General features: G+C 37.7%; 1 protein-coding gene across 3 annotated transcripts in view; it reads right to left on the bottom strand.

Annotated features, from left to right (window-relative positions):
• Positions 1-20055, bottom strand: part of LOC131668523 (eukaryotic translation initiation factor 6) — a 295604-nt gene that overhangs the window by 56838 nt on the left and 218711 nt on the right. The window lies entirely within an intron of this gene.

Consider the following 20055-nt stretch of genomic DNA (forward strand, 5'->3'; position numbering starts at 1 on the left):
TTGGAGCATATAGTGAGGAGATGGGTGAACGATTTCACCGAGACTTTAAACAAAAGGAACAACACTACCAAGGAAGGTGGGACGAAAAAATGATGGCCGACTACTGCTGGTCATTGAAATGGGATGATAATAACCCTACTAGTCACAAACGTAAATCTCTTCAACGATCGTTTGAAATGAAGCGCCAACGTTTTCACAAAAAGAAAGCATAACATCACAGAATTGGCGATTACAGGTTTAAGAATATACATTCTAAAGATTGTCAGCTTCTTAGTGTAACCTTTCTAACTACATTGGAGCTTAGGTTGAAATGCTATGGATTACAGTCCACTTAAATTAATTTTTCCTGTGCTTGACCCTCACTGTTCACTGCATTTAGTTTAACCTGTTGTGAGTTTAGCGCTCGCAGATCATAGCGAATGTAAGTTCACCTGTAGTGGTCTAGAGCTCGAAGGTTACTGCGCATATAGGTTATACTGTCGTGGATTGTAGTTTGCAAGTTATATCGTACTCAATATACCTGTTGCGGATTATAGCGCGCTTAAATTAACCTGTAGCAGGTTATAGCGAATTTAGGTTAACTTGCCGTGATTTTGAGCTTGCAGATTATAGCGCACATGAGTCAACCAGCCGCGTATTATAACGCACTTAGCTTAACCTCTCGCGGGTCATAGAGCGCTTAGGTTAACTCGTCGTGTTTTTAAGCTGAGTGTAGGTTATAGCGTACTTAGGCAATCCTGTCATAGTTTTGAGCTTGCAGGTTATAGCGCACTTAATCTGTCGCTGGTTCTAGAGTTATAGGGTTTTCAGTGCATTTAGGTCATAACCATCTGCCTTAGCCTGCCCTAAATTTATAGCTGCTATTTTAGAGTGCATCTAATAACTTCAGCTAGATTCGCCGTAAATTAGTACAATGGTAGACCTTTATATGCCAGTTTAAGTTTTTCCTACTACTGAAGATTGCAAAAAAATCAAGATTTTTCATACTCCAGTATAAATCAATTGATGAATGGCACATTTCAATTGACGGTATCTCTGTTGAAAAATCGGTAATGCATTTTGTCGGCCAAGAGTGGCTATTTCAGATGCCGTTGTCAGTTTTGCATGAAAAAATTTATTCACAATGTTATAAGGTACCGAATATAGCCAAAAAAACGTGATTTTCGCACATTTAGGTTAGGAGATCTCAAAATCCTCAAATTATTAGTCATAATATAATACGAGTACATAGCAATCCGATAACGCTAAATAGCAAGCAAGAAGTCACACAACACAAATTATACTGAGAAACAAAAAGAAATATGAGCATAACAGAAAGATAATCTTATTAATATAGATATAAGTAAAGTCTGAAATGATTCTACGGAACAATAGTTTAAGAAATCATATAGTATTATATAATTAGTTACTCTAGATCTATTTAAGAAATTACAAAATACTATTGTATTGTTTACTGAGATATTGAGTATCCTCTTGTTTATTATACTTAATAAAAAGACTTAACATTTGAAGTTTCGTACCCCGTATTTAAAAGTTGTTTGAAATTTCTACCTAATATCACAGTTATCACACCAAATAGAAATTGATTTCTTATAACGCATGTTGCAAAAATTTATTTGCGACATCTAAAGAGTAACTAGGGCCATCGGAGCTTTATCCCAAATAACAACTGTGGTTTTTCTTGAAATATAAGTTTTTTTGAACTCCGCTTTAATATTTGAAGTAAAATGATAAACCAATAATTTTATGAACTTTGTTTTTATATTTGGAAATAAAGGGGTAGCAATATCAAAAAAGAAAAGTATGCACGCCTCTATTTTCAGATTTGAGTAAATAATACATAGTGTAAATAAATATTCGTAAATATAATAAAATTAAAATTTTATTATTTTTATAAAATAGATAAAATTATGATTAGAACTTTTGTATATAATTACTTTATATGTATTAATTACGAGAGAACATTAATTACAAGATTACCTACTTCCATTTGTAAAAGTTTAAATTATTATACCTTTAGTTGTCTCTGTCAGCCATTTTTGCAATGAAAGACTATCTCCATCGTTAGTAACATTTCTTAACAGTAGTAGCATCGATAGAAAACCCAACAAATATTTACCCTCATTATTAAGTATAGCAGTACCTTTTTGATAGATAGGTGAAGCATTTAATTAAACATCTTGAACCTTTAGAGAACGGGGATTTTCGATTTTCAACTACTCAGTATTTTCTATAGAAAACACATAATATGTGTATCTAATATCGGACAATATTCATACGTGAAGTAGCCATCGATGGTCGAGCCACTATAATGGCTTTCCCGTCCTCAGGAGTGATGCTAATTTCGACATTTTGAAAAACTGTTTTATTTGGTACAGGGAGTGAGTACCTAGTTTAGTTGTAGTTTTTTCGTAATTTTGACCTTGAAATTCGATTTAGCGTTGAAAAATACCTCAGAAAACTATATTCCTTATTATAGAAAATTTATTGTCGCGACTAAAAGGATAGTTTACCCTTATTTTAGGATTGAGTTGGATTGGTTTATGGTTGCTTCGTAATTTTTGACTTATTACATCAAATTCGTAATCATTATGCCTAAAAACCCCAAAATTAACCTGTTTTACAGACGAACTCGAGAAATTATTTTGAGCCACTATAGTAATTTTCCCGCCCTCTGAAGATTACAGCTTGTCCATGAAAATGACATTTTGTTCATTTGGTTAATGTACAGATAATCAAACTATAGAATGACTTTTATCATGTAATATTTTACTGTATATACAATAAACAGCTTTAACCGATCCAACGTACATCAAGAAACTGACTAATTTTTATTATGTATAGCCATATTTCCAACTATAGTGATCTTTATAAGTGTATTTATATGAATATTTAGCATTAGAAATCTTTAAAACAGCTATGAAATTAACGTGGTAGTCCAACATTAACAATAATGTTACATAATACGGTAAAAAGATTATTATGTATGGTATGATTGTTTAGTTTTTCAATAGCAATGCCATAATCACTTCTTCGATATTGCGGATAACAATTTCCATAGAAAATGTTACAGCAAAGGTCGTTTTTTATAAAACAAGTGTGGACTTTGAATCATACGATTTTTTACAAGATCATATAAATGTCGATATGTTTTTTGTGTAGAATCCCTACTAATGTAAATTTTTCTACCATTGCAGAAGAAGTCAATTTTAGCCCTTTTGCTAATTATTATGCATATGTCGTAAGCCTCATTTTTGATACTTTACAACATACACACGAACAACCACTGCTTTAAATATTTTTCGTTGTTATGATTGACTCAACTAAACGATCTTTTTTCAAGTGAAATATCCAAGCAATAATATCAGATCCGTGGTATGCTTGTTGACTAGGTAAAAGTTTTTTTTTTATTTGAACCCAATTAGGATTACACGTCATAGTCACAAAACAAATGTCAGGTTTATGTTATTGACCGACTATCGCCATTGCACCTTGATAACACTGTTGCATGTAACATGGTAATCTAATAAAATTGATGGAAGTGTTTAGAACACTCGGTCTGCATTTTCCAATTATTACCTCAACATCGTTTTTTTTTAGCTAACTTTCTACCGTTCAAACCAACGAGACCACGGTAAAGAATTTGTGACGTCATGGCTTTACACATATTAAGTATAAATGTTTGGCCTCATCTCTTATCTCGACCATGTATGCCAACTGCAAGTCGAACCCCGCTTCTCGTTAACTCACAACACGATTGTTGATGACACTTGTTATATATTTTGGACTACAAATAGCAATTAGATTAGATATTTTCTGACGTCTTAAAGTCACCTAGAAATTATCTGAGAACTCACCAGACGGCGTCTCGTTATGGGCCATCTTTGTCCCTTCTTCCAAAATTCGACATTGAGAGAGAGCTCTTTTTGCGTTCTGAGCAAGGGTATAAAGTCCGATGCGTACGATCATTCCTTCAGTTAACTGCACGTTATCAACTGCATGCAGCTCAGCTATCTTCAGATAACTCTAAAGCTCTCCAGCATCCTCTCTAATAAGGAATAGTGATTGTCTGTGACTACCTATGTCTGCTGCTAAGCCAAGAGAGTTTACTAAGGCTTTTCCGGATATTACTAAGGCTTTTACTAAGACTTCAAAATTGAAATCGATTAAATTTTTAACATATGGTATCGTTGAAAAGTTTAAGTCGAATTTGGGCGCCAGAAGAAAGTGTATGCGATGTAAGTGTTTGGCGCGACAGCTTTCCTGGTCTTCTTTGCTTGATTTTCCGCCGTTTTCCATGAGTGCCGGCATGCGTGTTACTATTTGTGTGGGCTTGGCCGTCTCGCATTTTCTATTGTTTCGTTCGGGTTCCCGTTTATCCGCAGTCGCATGGTCGGTTCATAGGTGGAAAACTCGTAGGTCGTCCACTGACCGACGCGTGTCATTCATCCGGTCGCGAATTATCACCGGTTTTTTGTTTCCTGGCGGGATCAGTGGGTGGTAGTGTGCGTTCTCGATGAAAAAAAATATAACTCTAATCCAAAAAATGGGTAAAAGTGCTGCTTTGTCATTTCTCTACTTGTTATAGAAAAAAAATTTATTTACGGTATTATATAACCTCGAACATAGCTAAAAATTATGATTTTCGCATTTTTAGGATAGGATATCTCGATAATCTTACTTAATATATCAATTCTAAGGTTTGGTTCCTATTTATACTTTGAAAACTTACGGAAATATACTATTGCGTTTTCGGGTTTTCCTTTTTGAATTTTTATCGGCCTGTATTATCAGCAATGGTATCCGATTGTATATGACTTTGGATTTGCAACTGCTTCAGTTAACTCATCCATTTATCATCATGAACAATTAACCTTTTATTTTTATTTTAATCTAAAATAGGTAAATGTTCTAAGTGAAACCTAATAACTTTTCTTATTCTATTGTATTCTATTACTACAAACTCACGGGCAAATATAGAAGACGGATGTAATTTTAGAAAGTTATATACAATGGATCAGCATTAAATATGCCATTTCCTGCCTCAGTAAAAGCTGTATGTAAACTCAAACCTTGAGTTTTGTGAATCGGTATTCCAAAGCTACAGCAAATTGGATATTGCTGTTTAATTATAAGCATATTTTTCGTTACAACTAATTGATATTTGAACTCTGTGAATGGATAAGCTACTTTTATCTATTTTTCAAACAAATATTGATACTATCGTATGCAACGGTAGTCGATTTAATTAATCGAACCGTTTGCGATTCTGCTTCTCGCGCGTTAGTTCGAACTATTGAGAGAGAGAGGGGGCGCGCGATCATTTGAATAAGTAGTTACGCCTCAGCTGTTTACGCGAGTTTACCGCCGATTTGTGTTTTGCACTTTGATTTGCAAAAATAATTAGTTTTCCGAACAAATACGTGCGTGGGTGCAACAGTAATATTGCAGCAGCAAGCATCGGTGCAGAAGCAGCAGATTTGCAGCATATAAAGGCGAATTGAGGCAGTGCAGCTGATTAAGCGAGGTGCAGCGGCAGTTGATAATTTTGCAACAACAATTACGGCTGATCACCGTAATTGCACCGCATGGTAGGTGCACCTTCCGTCATATTAAGCGAAACAAAATACATTCGGTATTTTGTCTAACCGTGATAGCGTTATATTTTTTGTATTCGCGTCGTGTGTTAGTTCGCGGTAGAATTCAAATCTACTCTCTCTCTCTTTCTTTCTCACCAAACATAATTAAATTGTAAAATCCTATTTTCGTGCGTCAGTCTTTCGGCCCAACAAAGACTGTAGTGATTTTTTACTAAATAAAGTCTGTTAAATTTATTCGCCGTTTTTGTCGTTTGATTTTCCTGGTAGCTTAAGTATTTGAAACAGGCTTAGGTTTTAATCCAATTACATCTAGGGGATTAAGAAGATTAAGAGTAAAGTCGCTCACACTTAAAACTCATCAAGTGTAACAAGACACGTGACTTAAGGTGAGTTCAACTCCGATCGATAGAAGACAACTAGGATAAATCATCTGACGTTAAGGCGAATACACGTATTATCATACGCGTTTAACGGAGCGGCGGTTTGCTCTGCATCGTGGGAGTTTGTTCTTAAATAAATTTCCCATTTTCAGATTTATTTTCCCCGTTACACGTACTAATAATGTTTATTTTAACATTCCTAGTTACAGATGCTACCATATTTATATATATATATAAGTTTTATTGACAAGTCCGAAAGAAACATCAATATATCTTCAATTCATTATTTTACATTCAATTTTAATTTTTATAATTCGGTCAATTTCACAAGTAATACAATCATCTTTATGAAGTAAGTTATCGACTTTTCTTTTTAAATATTCAAGACCATTGAAATAATTCATAGTAACTAAAGTGATTTCTTCTTTATAGATTCTATCATATCATGGCATCATTTAAATTCGTGCACATATCCTTTGTAAGCTGTAACGGTGTAAGATGGCCATTCCTGGTAGGGCTATCTGGTGACCACCCGAACAAATTATTTTTAACGGGAGATTATGAAGATGTGAACGCTCCCAAGACTCGGTAACACTCACACGCATCACCTCAAATACAATATGCTAGTGATTGCTGGCTGCATAGTCCTCGATCATCCCCCACTCCCTTATCAGCGGCGAGGTCCTGCTTGAAGTCATCATCACGTCGGGTATCGAATACCAAAATTTCGATCATCTTTATGACTATCATTCTTTGGTTGGTCACCTGCAGGTCAAGCCTTGGGGCTATCTCCAGAAGCAACTTCCTTCGTTTGTCCGCCATTGTCATGACCCACTCGATAGCCCGCAATTATAAAATCACCCGGGAGATTTATTCGATTTTTTCTTCGAAGTCGTGCAGTTAGGTGTAAGGTATACGAGGGTGGTCCGACAAGTACTTAGCCTACAAAAGAAAAACGAAAATTTTGGAAAAGTGGCGTTTTATTTTTCAACATAGTCTCCTTTTAGTTCGATACACTTGGCCCAGCGAAGCTCCAACTTTTTTAACCCGTCTGAAAAATACGTTTCCTCGAGGTCTGAAAAGTAGGCTTCCGTGGCAGCGATTACCTCCTCATTCGACTCAAATTTCTGCCCGGCGAGTGACTTTTTCAAGTTTGGAAACAAAAAGAAGTCGCACGGGGCTAAATCTGGAAATTACGGTGGATGGGGCAGCAGTTCATAGCCTAATTCGACCAATTTGGCCATGGCGACGGCGGAGGTGTGAGCCGGTGCGTTGTCATGGTGGAAGAGCACTTTTTTCTTCGCCAAATGGGGCCGTTTTTTCTGCAATTCAACGTCGAATCGGCCCAATAATTCGGCACAGTACAGCCCTGTGACCGTTTTACCCCTCTCCAGGTAGTCGATGTACATCACACCGTGTGAATCCCAGAAAACGGTGGCCATCACCTTTCCGGCCGATGGGGCAATCTTCGCCTTCATCGGAGCACTTTCGCCGGGTTAAGTCCACTGTTTCGACTGTTCCTTGGTCTCTGGTATATACCAGTGGATCCGTTTCGTCGACTCTCACGAAACGACGCAGAAACTCCTTCGGATTGCGCTTAAACAGCGTCAGACATTACTCTGATGTTGTCTCACGGTTGCGCTTGTTGTCCGGAGTGAGCAAACGCGGCACCCATCGCGCCGACAGCTTTCTCATGCCCAAAATTTCATGCAGGACATGACCCACGCGGTCTTTTGAGATGCCTACGATCTTAGCTATCTCGCGCACCTTCAATCGTCGATCTGCCAATACGAGATCGTGAATTTTTGTCACATTTTCCTCCGTGATAGCCGTTTTCGGAGCACCTGGACGTGGCTCTTCAAAAATCGACGTGCGACAACGTTGAAACTCGTTAAACCAATTTTTGACGGTCGCCATCGAAGGAGAAGAGTCACCATACACAGCATCCAAGCGCTTTTTGATTTCGGTGCGCGATTTCCCTTCCAAAAACGAGAATCGAAACACCGACCGATACTGCTCTTTTTCCATTTTTCAAAAATCAACGGACACGTTTGCTTTCACACGCTCTCAAAAATAAACTACAACTCCGATCCGGCTGAAATCTTGGCAGTAACCATCGAGAAGGTTGTACTACGTGATAGAATATTTCTTTTGCGAGAGTGGCGCCATCGGGCGGTGAGGCTAAGTACTTATCGGACCACACTCGTACACTAAAGTAAGTGATAGCGTCCACCCTCATTCACATATAATCCTCCTCCCTTGCAGATGCTTTTATTTTCCTTGCCGATTTACCGTTTACCCAAATAGCCGACGTCCCGGAGTTATTTGAGTACCAGCCATCTTGTGTACGTAGGGTTCCACAGCTGCTTATTCAGAACCAGTATTTTGACGTCTCTTTCTTTGACTATTTGTGAGACAAGCTGCTGGTCGACCTTACACTCCTGTAGGTTACTTTTTAGGAGTTCTCTCATTTTGAGTCTGCTTCTGGTGCTCGTCCAACACGGCTCAATAGACGGCACACGCCGCCATTCCCGGAACGTCGCACTATTTATTACAGAAAATCCTCATAACTTTTTAAGAAAATTAGAAACACGACATAGTGTGACACAACGAATTTTAACAAAAAACTTGAAGTTTTATTTCTATAAAGTTAAATTGGTACAAGAATTGAATAAAGACGATCCTGATAGGCACGTAGAGTTTTCTGAATTGATGATGAACCGAATGGATGCCGATGTGAATTTTTTGTATCGTATCGTATTTTCAGATGAATCTACATTCTGTCTAAGTGGTAGCGTTAATAGGCATAACATGTATTTTCGGAGTAAAACTAACCTTCACAGGATGATGGACAGCCAAAGCACTCTATACCCCTAAAAAGTTTACGTTTGGGTAGATATTATTAACAATGTAAATATTAGACCTTTCTTCATTGAGGTAAACCTTGATGGTTCACAGTATGAGAAAATGTTAAGGAACCAGATTATCCCTGCTATTCATGCTATTGTCGAATTTGAATTAAAACAGACTTCGTTTCATCAAGACAGCGGCAGCTCATTATGCGTGAGGTGTTCACAATTACTTGAATGGAATATTGAATGAAAGCTGGATAGGCAGACGTTGAGAGATTGAATGGCTAGCGAGATCATCTGATTTCACTTCACTTGATTTTCTTCAAAAGATAGAGTATGTCAAACAAAGCCATTAAACATTGATGTTCTTAAACAACGAATACGGAATGAAATTGCTGCTATTAAATCAGACATGATACAAAGGGTTGTATGGACCTTTTATGTCGAATGGCATATTACCGAGAAGCTGATGGTAATCATTTTGAACATATGCTATAAATGATGCATGCTATAACACATGCTATAAGGTGATGGTCTCAATCTTGTCTTAATTGATTGGATAATGTTTCACCTTACATTAACTAGCTGGGTAGACCTGCCACTTCACCTCAACTGGCTGGGTTGAAGTTTAATCTTGCCTTGATGGGTGACCCAGCATGAGTTCATGGTCAAGGCCATATCTGAACCTACAATTTTATACCATTTTCATTCAACGGATAAAAAGCATGGGGTTTCATTCGGAAAATTATCTTGACTTCAAAATGACCTTGATGACAATGGTCTAGGTCACGGTAAAGGTCATATCTGAACGTACACTTTTTATAAAATCACGTTGACCTATAAATAACCTTGAAGGTCATGGACGAAGTTATGGTCAAGGTCACCATTAGATAGCTATAACATTTGTCCGAAACATTTTTCGCTAAAATGCAATCCTGCTGTGTTCTTCCGCCGTATCGAGACTTTTGAATCATCCTGTATAAGCATCTTTGATGATTTCTTTTTTTTCTTATATTCCTCCTGGGAACAATAAAGTTTATCAAACATAGCACCGAGACCGATAAGAATAGGTGATAGATTTGATCTTGAACGAATAACAGAAATTATTAAATGTAAAAAAATTACAAGAATCGGCTCTAGTGTAAGTGGCTTACGTTTGTTTTTCAGAATAATTTTCTCTAATAATAATCGAAAAGAGCGCGGTATGTCAGTCTTAACCTGATTGAGGAAATTCTCTGACACAGGATAAGTTTCTGTGTTATAAACTCGATGTAGAATATTTTCGAATAGTATTTTACGAGCTAATTTACAAATATTATTACGCTCTGTCTCATCATTCAAGGTTTTCAGTTTTTTGTACCAATTTTCAATGAAAATGTTCCCGCCAGCATCTCTGAAACTTATGGTATGACCGTCTCTAGAAGGATAGATGACAATGTTATTGCCAAAAAATCTATACTAGTATACTATTAAATATTTAATGTCGACATTGCAATCGCTTACAAACTATTCCAATGTTTCTTTGATACTAAATTAGTATTCTTCTTTATTTTGCATAATATATGATGCGATAAATTCAGCTGCTTTCAAGGTGTTACTTAATTTTACGGAAGTGTGACTTCTGGCTTCATTGTGCTAATTTTTTAAACAATTACTGCGATACCTGTCTTCGACTTCTACTAAATTAGCAATACCCTCGATACGAGCTAATACTTCAATAATAAACTTGGTTTTCAATATTCTACATTTGCTTATTGTACATTGCCTAAAATCGCTATCAGTTACACGATAAACAGTATCACGTTTATCAAGAGGCAATTTTTCTATCGCTCTAAAAATTTACATGATACATCATGTCCGCAAATAAAACAAAGATTGCTCAAATAAAATTAACTATTGTTGTAGAACGGGTATCATGTGAAGGTTCGCCGTTCTATTTTTCTTTTTCTAGTCCTCGTTTATACGCATCGATTTTGAATTATTCTCGATACGTTTTTCCGCAACTCTCGTGAACAGTAATAGATTTTTCGTATTTTATCATTTAATGTCTATTATCTCCCCTCGTTTTTATTGGTCTCTAGAATATTCTTTAAAGCCTCATCTTTGATAACGCGAACATTGGCCTGCGGAAGTATTGGTCTATTGTAAAACAGACAATTCTTCGAAATCGACACTGAATTACTAGCCATCGTGCTAATTTTTATAGTAAGTAAAGTTCTGTAAAGGTAGACTCCCAGCTGTGCCGGCTACAGGTAGATGCACGTCCGTACTATACAGGTAGCCTTGGTTCAGCTTAGCTTGGCTTGGCAACAGTCTAACTTTCGTAAAATGCAAATTTATAAATTAAGACAAATTCTTTAAAAATTAAAGTTTCAATAAAAAATCACATTTTTTATTTAAAAGACAAATAGGATAAATATGAAGTAAATTCAATCATCATTATTATTTTTTTAACAAATTTTATAATTTTATATGCCTGTTAGACAAAAATTTCATCACATGTATTTAGAGAATATAGAAAAAAAGATCTACTGTAACGGGGTGGTTATCTCACAAAAATGAGAAATTTATTATGGCACAAACTTCCACGATGCAGAGCTAACCGTCGCTCCGTTAAACACGTGTGGTTATACGTGTATTCGCCTTTACGTTTGATACTTCCGTTTCAGTGTCTTCTTTCCAACCGAGTTAAACTCACCTTAAGTCACTTGTCTTGTGTCACTCGATCTATCTTAGGTGTGAGTGACCTAATGCTTAATCCGACTAATCCCCTAGGCGAAATCGGATTAAAATTTAATCCTATATAGATCTATTGAGCTATTAGGAAACGAAATGACGTAAACGACGAATAAAATTAATGATGTTTAATTAATAAAAACTACAGTCTTTTACGGGCCGAAAGACTAACGCACGCGAATAGGATTTACAATTATTGATAATAATTTGGTGAGAGAGAGAGAGAGAGAGAGAGAGAGAGAGAGAGAGAGAGAGAGAGAGAGAGAGAGAGAGAAAGAATTCGAACTTTGCCGCGAAATCTAACGCTCGGCGCGAATACAAAAAAAAAACGCTCGCGAAAGACAAAACACTTTCGATAGTATTTTTTCGTGCTAATAAAGGGAGGTGCACCTACCCTGCGGTGTAATTACGTCGATCAGCCGTAATTGTTAACAATAACGCTGATTAGCCGTAATTGTTGAATCAGCCAAATTAACTGTTAGTGCTCCTCGGATAGATCAGCTGCGCTGACTTGCTCACAAATCTGCTGCTGTTTGCTGCTGCTGTAATGCTGCTGCTGCTGCTTCCTCGCTACACTCGCAGGTATTAAACAGTCCAGGAAAACTTTATAAAAAACGACGAAACACTGTGCAAAATCATTGGCGGTACTATTCGACTAACAGCTTAGGCTTAACTGTCTATTTTCAAACCCTCGCTCTCTCCCTCTCTCTCTCTCTCTCTTTCTCTCTCTCTCAGTCGTTGGAACTAACATCGCGAGTATACGAATCGCGAACGGATCGATTAATCGAATCGACTACCATTGTAGCTCCCTCCAAGTTCTGACTATCCGGGCAGGACGAATACCCGCGATTCGTCGCCATCAGGAACCTGAAAAGAAAAGAAGAAAAGGAACCAAATCAATTAAAAACTTCCCTTCTTTATTTACGCCTACTTTATTATAGTCTTTTTCGGGCACCGCTGGGAGTTGGTCACCGCAGGCTCCCCACAGATGTAGCAGCCCGTCAGCTGCGATCGGGATTGAGTTTCCCGATCATTTTGGGTCTGCTCAGTAGACCGAGGAGACTGCTAGGCACTGACTCTTTGGGAGGCGGTGTTTGTAACGCCTCCCATCGTGGCGGTCTCACGAGCATCCTGCGACCTGACCACGATTGTGGTACCAGGGCTCTCTTCTCCTGAGCCAGTGCCGGGAGCGCTGCGGGGGACTCCTGTCTCTGTTCAACCCGCAGCAGGGCCTCTCCGTAGGGCCTCTGGCGTTGAGCCACCTATGCTCACTCCCCGAGCAATTCTTCTGCGCCCTGGCGATTCAGGAAGTGTCTCTGGTGCTCCTGCACCTGAGATTCAGACCTGCAGCTGTGAACCGCCAGGCACTCTTCACCTCGTTGATCTCCAGACGCACATCTCTGAAGTCGAGGAGAAGAGTTGGCTGCTCCGGGATACGGAGGTGATTGCAGACCCAGTGCGATACCCCACAGGTTTCCCTAGGTCCTGGGCACTGGCTCGCACTGTCTGATGTCTGGGGTACGCTGGACTTGAAGGTCTGCACCCCTTGGTCCACGGTGGACTTCGGACGTTTGACCTATTCCTGGTCCTCCGTCTAGGTACAAGCGATCCGTTGTGGCGCTCCCTTCGGGTGGCTCCCTCCAACTAGACCCAGGCGAAGCTCCGCAGATCTTCTATAAGCTGCGTCGCATCAGGTCCCAGCTGCAGATCCAGCAACATCTGCGTGACCATCTTGAAGGTCTTTTTCTCTACGAAGATTCTCCGGTTCATCTGTAACATCCAAAACAAATAATCTTGGATGAAACTACTTGCGCGAAGAAAAAACTCTATCAATTGCCACATCCCACCGAGTTATGCGTTCTCTCGCTATTTATCGCGGGAACGCCCTGGCCCTCGTCGGTTACCGTTCGGGGTTATCGATCCAACAGTCCTTTTCACGACGCGCACGGTCTTTCGAGGCCAACCTCTCCCTCTAGATTCCTTTAAGGGAGAGTTGTCGCCTCTTGCTTGACCGGTGTCCGTCTCTGGGATCTTTTGAGGTCGATCTTAACCTCTTTTGGTTGGGGCCGATACCGGAAAATCTGACGTCTCGGTGGGATCATTACCTACGGCCGTGGGGGCTGCTAATTTGATTCGCTCGCTCGACAAATCCCCCCTTGGGGATTTGACAAAGTAAAACTTGTTCACAAATTGAATGAAGACGCTTTCGATCCTAGCGTTGAATTTGGTGAACATATGATCGTACGCATAGATGATGATCCTAACTTTTCTATCCAATATAGCCTTTTCATATGAAGCAACTCACGAACTTCATAAAAGATTGAATAGACATAATTCCAGATATTAGTCAATTGCAAATCCTCACTGGACGCGGAAAGATAATTTACAGTATCCACAGAAATTGAATGTTTGGGCAGGAATTCTTAACATCAGATTCATCGGACCATTTTTATTGATAGTAACTTGAATGCTCATAAGTATGAAGCTTTGCTTCAAAACCAAATAACTCCGACTATTAGAGAGATAGCTGGAGATAATTTCGAAGAGATATGGTGTGAGCAGGACGGTGAACCAGTTCACTGTGCAAGAGACGTTCGCGCTTACTTAGTTGAGGTGTTCTTTTATCGATAGATAGGACGAAAGGAGCGCCATTGAATGACCGGCCAGGTCATCTAACTTGATGCTTCTAGATTACTTTTATTTGGGTTATCTGAAGGATAGGGTATTCAATGCAAAAACCCTAGATTTAGATAAACTATAACAAAGAATCGTAGATGAATCAACCCTCATTAATACTCAAATAATTCCAAAAGCTGTTGCTGCTTTTTATTATTATGAAAAGGTAAATGGAGAAAAATTTGAGCATTTGAAATAGAATGCTGTACTTATTAATGCTAGTCATCAAATACGAATGAGAGGGAACCCATTTAAATCAAAGGCAAGGGGACTCACGTAAAATGAGCAACCTAAAGGGAACAGATTTTACTAGGTCCACGTCATTGTTCCTGGGTAACACTAAATATAAAACTAATGATTGCGTAGGTAACGTGTACCCAGCCTATAATTGGATACAAGATAAAAACCACCAGCTAATCTTGAAGGTTTTCGTTTACCTAAAACTTCAGTACAATATTACGTCAGATTTTCCGCACTCTTGGATGCGGCTCTCAAAACTAGAGACTTGGATCCTTATGACCCAATGACTCTATCACCCTATGACTGTATAACCCATAACCTCATTCCCGCTTTTCCGATTTCTGTTGTCCAAAATAGGGGTTTCTGTTTAAAAAAAAAAGCTGACCTTGATATATCGTTGAAGGAGATGGTAAAGGTCAAAATCAAGGTCACCAATCGATTCCTCGTGAAAAGTTACCTTGACCTTTTCAAAATAACAGTTTACTATAAAAATTTTTGTTGTGTTTCGTTGCTTTTTGACACTCTGTATAGAGCTTCAATTTTTTCAATGAATTATTAAGAATTTTTCTCGACGAAAATTTTGCATAACTTACGAAGATTTCGCTATAGAATAGTGTTGAAGGTAAAGTTTGGGGGTAGCTTTCATCCTCTAAATAGGTTATTCTGCAAAACACAAGTACGAGGGTCGTTTGTAAAGTCCGTGCAAGAATAAAAACTGTTTGATTTTTTTTAATAAATCTTTTTTATTTTTCAACATAGTCTCCTTTTAGGTTTATACACTTCAACCAACGCTGCTCTAGTTTGTTAATCCCTTCCAAATAATAGGATTTGTCCAAGTCTGTAAAATAGGCATTCGTTTCTGCAATCACCTCCTTGTTTGAATAAAATCTTTTCCCCGCCAACCATTTTTTCATATTAGGGAACAAATAGTAGTCCGACGGAGCCAAGTCTGAAGAATAGGGGGATGTTAAACGAGTTGGAACCCTATCTCCATCAGTTTTGCGGCCACAACTGCTGAGGCGTGAGTTGTCGCATTGTCGTGGTGGAAGAGGACTTTTTTGTGGGCCTATCGTGGACGTTTCTCTAGCAACTCGGTTTTCAAACGATCTAATAACGATGAATAATATTCGCCTGTAATGGTTTTATCCTTTTTCAGATAGTCAATGAAGATCATTCCTTGCGAATTCCAAAAGACAGTCGCCATAACCTTCCCGGCCGAAGGAATTGTCTTCGCCTTTTTCGGAGCAGATTCCCCCTTGATAACTCATTGTTTAGACTATTCTCTGGTCTCAGGAGTGTAGTGATCTACAGTGATGAAACGACGCTTAAAGTCTTGCGGATTTTGCAGGAACAGCTGTAAACCATTCTTGCAACACTTCGCACGATGTCGTTTTTGGTCAATCGTGAGAAATCGCGGCACCCATCTAGCGGATAGCTTTTTCACGTTCAAATGTTGGTGCAAAATATTATGTATCCGTTCGCTCGAGATGCCTACAGTACTAGCAATCTCACGCACCTTCACTCTTCTGTCAGCCATCACTATATCATGGATTTTATCAATGATTTCTGAAGTGGTAACCTTAACAGGGCGTCCAGAACGTTCAGCGTCTTTTGTGCTCATATGGCCACTCCGAAAAATTTTGAAACCACTTATAGACCATTCTAATCGAAGGTGCACAATTACCATAATATTTATCAAGCTTCTGTTTAATCTCCTGAGGCGTTTTGCTTTTGAAAAAGTAATGATTAATCAATACACGAAATTCTTTTTCATCCATTTTTTTACAACCACTCGATTTCTTTGATTGAATCGAATGTAAAACGCAAAGTAATTGACTGATCTGGCTGAAACTTGGTGTGTGCTCTTCCAAGATATGTCACTAACTGAAAATAACCTTGATACGCACTAGTAGCGCCATCTCTCTGACTTTGCACGGACTTTTCAAACGACCCTCGTATTCATATCTTTTGCTTGCTAGAGCGTCATAACACATGAAATAATCAGCATAATTTGCGATCGACAATTGCCTGTATTGTAATATTAACGTTTAGGAGTAGTTCATCCTCGAAATGATAGATAATAGGAAAACGCCGATACACGTAAATTTTGTTTTAAGGCAATTTTTGGCTATTTCAAACAGTTTAAAACATTAAATTATCAATTTTGTTCAAAGTTGGTAGACTTGTTACCTATACAGAGGTTAGCATGTGTGCAAAGTTTTAGATCAAAATATTGATAAGGGGCCGACTTATCAACTGTTGAAAAAATATTGGACTTTTTTTTATTAATTCGATTTCTCGGAGACTAATAATGATATGGACGTAATTCTTTTTTTAAAAGACACAGAAAGAGTTTCACTTTTAAAATGTAACTAGTAAAATACCAAATCATTTATTTATGCCATTGTTATAAACAATTTTTTTAAAAAATCGACGATATCTCAAAAAACGATGTTTTTTTTTTAATTTTTGCACCATCGTGTTCCTTGTCATTTTTTACAAAAAAAAACCGTTGAGAAAATTAAGTGCCCGCTATTAGGATTAAGACAGCACTAAAATGAAACGAACCGCGCGCTTGCTGCTCGGCCGCCCGGCCGTCCGCTACTCGTGCGGTTCCAACGTTGCTTGCGGCAAATGCCTTTAACGAATGAATAATTTCATATTCTATCAGTCTATATGTATTTATTTCAATAATATATGACCGGAGGCTCATATGGAAAGAACACATATTGTCAAAGCGCAAATAGTTAGAAATGAAATGAAGAAAAATATGTTGTCTCATCATGGAAAATTAGAGCTGTTAATTGAAAACAAGTTATTGCTATACAAAGCTGTACTCAAACTAGTCTAGAGATTTATTAGATGCAACTATGGAATGTTGTTTCAAATTCAAATATTGAAATTTTGTAAAGATTTCAATCAAAAGTCTTACGTAGTATCGTATGGGCCACATGGTTCGTCTCAAATGAATTTATAGACAGCGATCTGCAGGTTCCAACAGTAAAAGGACAAATCGTAAAGTTTCACGCAAAATATTACTTCATATTTCAAAATGACCCAAATAAAGTTATCAGCATACATCTCAAAATATCAATCCCTAAGATCAGACTCAAGAAAAATAAAATAATAAATAAATAAATCCTAATCTATTTGATACATGCATGCTTTAACATTAAAAATAAGAGAATACTCGCTGGAGTATTCCTCTGAATTTCATGTTCATGTAACCATATTATAATAACATTTATTTATTGTCTCAATACATTAAACAGACTGTAAATAAATTGGGAGTAATAAAAAACAAGAGAAAAACAAGATATGGAAAATCAAAACGGCATACAGAAATTAATACAATTTTTGTTTTTTTCCTTCTCATACAACACAAGTACAATTTTTACTGAATCGTTGTGCTTATGTTGATAATCTAAGAGTCGCCTATGAACTTCAGGAGATTTAGTTTGACCAAATATAGCTCAAGTAATATAGAGGGTGTCCTATTTTAAAGGAACCACTTCGAAATTTTCGACGATTGGCGCTGTACAAAAAAATTGTTCAGACAACAGTTGTTTGGGACAATGGGGGTAACCTTTCTGTGAAATCCGATTTGATCTTGAGATTTATTTTCAAGGTCATTTGAAGGTCAAAGTCATTTTTTAAATAGGAACCTATATTTTTGATCCCGGATTCGGAAAGAGCGGAAGATTTTACGTTCAGATAACGTATTATGCGTGGGGTGCGGTTAACCCCCCCCCGGCCTAAGGTCATGTAGGGGTCAAATTTATGATTTTCTTCATCTATGCACAGGGATGATCGGGCAAGGGTAAGGTTAATTGTAATAACCCAATAACTCCAATACCCAATAACTCGATAACCTCAATAACCCCAATAACCCAATAACCAAGAGATTTTGAATAAGAACACCCATTTTTTATCCCGGATTCGAAAAGAACGGGAAATTCTACGTTTAGATAAAGTATTATGTTGTGGGAGCGGTTCACCCCCCATCCCACCGGGGCAAGGGTGAGGATAATAAGGTAATGATTACCCAGCCAGTGAAGGCAAGGTATTGATTACCCAGCCAATGAAGGTAAGGTATTGATTACCCAGCCAATGAAGGCAAGGTATTGATTACCTAGCCGGGTGCTGCGGGTAATACCTTGCTGCAGCACGATATCGGCCTTGACATGCCCCGAGAGACAACAGGATATCAACAATTTTGATTCTCGAATAATCCGGCATATTCCCTCCTTTTAAGTCGACTAAGAAAATTACACTTGAACTATCCTGAGAAGGACTGTTCGCGAATCACTATCGTCATAAACAATACAAAAAAAGTGTTATTAAACAATTTAGTTGAAACTTTGTAGGCTTGTCCGGAATCACACCAGAAAAAAGAATGGAAATAACATATTATCCCACAAAATGGAAAATGACACTTCTCATGAAGGCTTTGAATACATGAAGCCGACTTTGAAAATCAACCTGAAGTTAAGTTCAAGGTCACTGTTGTTTGACCCTACAATTTTTTTGGGATATTGGGGTTATTGAATTATTGGGGTTATCAGGTTATTGGGGTTATCGAGTTATTGGGTATTGGAGTTATTGGGTTATTACAATTAACCTTACCCTTGCTCGATCATCCCTGTGCATAGATGAAGAAAATCATAAATTTGACCCCTACATGACCTTAGGCGAGGGGGGGGGGGGGTTAACCGATCCCCACACATAATACGTTATCTGAACGTAGAATTTTCCGCTCTTTCGGAATCCAGGATCAAAGACTTTGACCTTCAAATGACCTTGAATATAAATCTCAAGGTCAAATCGGATTTCATCGAAAGGTTGCCCCTATTGTCCCAAACAACTGTTGTCTGAACAATTTTTTTGTACAACGCCAACCGTCGAAAAGTTCGGGGTGGTTCCTTTAAAATGGATCACCCTGTATTTTATATAAATATAATTATATAAAATAATTTGTAACTGCACCTATTGAACTAATTGAAAATCGAAAATATTGTAACATATCATGAAATTTATACTCAATAAATTGCGAGATAGAAACTGGATCATAAGCAACCAAAGTATCTTATATCTCCTCGAATATTTATAGCATTTATTTTGCGTCTGTATTCTACTAGATTGGACTACAACCACTTCCAAACGAAGAAAAATATTGTTGATATATATTGTTGAATAATACCAATAATATGATAAATATTGTTGAATATGATTTAAGTTTATCATCTTTTATATGCTGTCTGCAACTATGCATTATGTATGGATTCACTATGTTCAATTTATGAAATATTCCAGCATTAATTTGTCTGGAGTTCTTTACGTTGTTTTAGAGATGTACCTGAGTACTCTAGTGACGACTAGTCTTAGTATATAATTTTTTTTATGTAAATACAATTTGTAATATACTTGTTTATATAATCTTAATTATATGATTTTATCAGTTATAAAACCCAAATCATTCTACGGGGTGGAGATAGTTCGAATGTCTTACGACTGTGGATATTACTCCGTATGTGAAGATAAGCTACATTAACTACCACCTATTAATACATG

The sequence above is a fragment of the Phymastichus coffea genome, unplaced genomic scaffold (assembly GCF_024137745.1).
Source record: "Phymastichus coffea isolate CEN01 unplaced genomic scaffold, Cenicafe_Pcof_1.1 PCOF00006, whole genome shotgun sequence".
Classification (NCBI taxonomy): Eukaryota; Metazoa; Arthropoda; class Insecta; order Hymenoptera; family Eulophidae; genus Phymastichus; species Phymastichus coffea.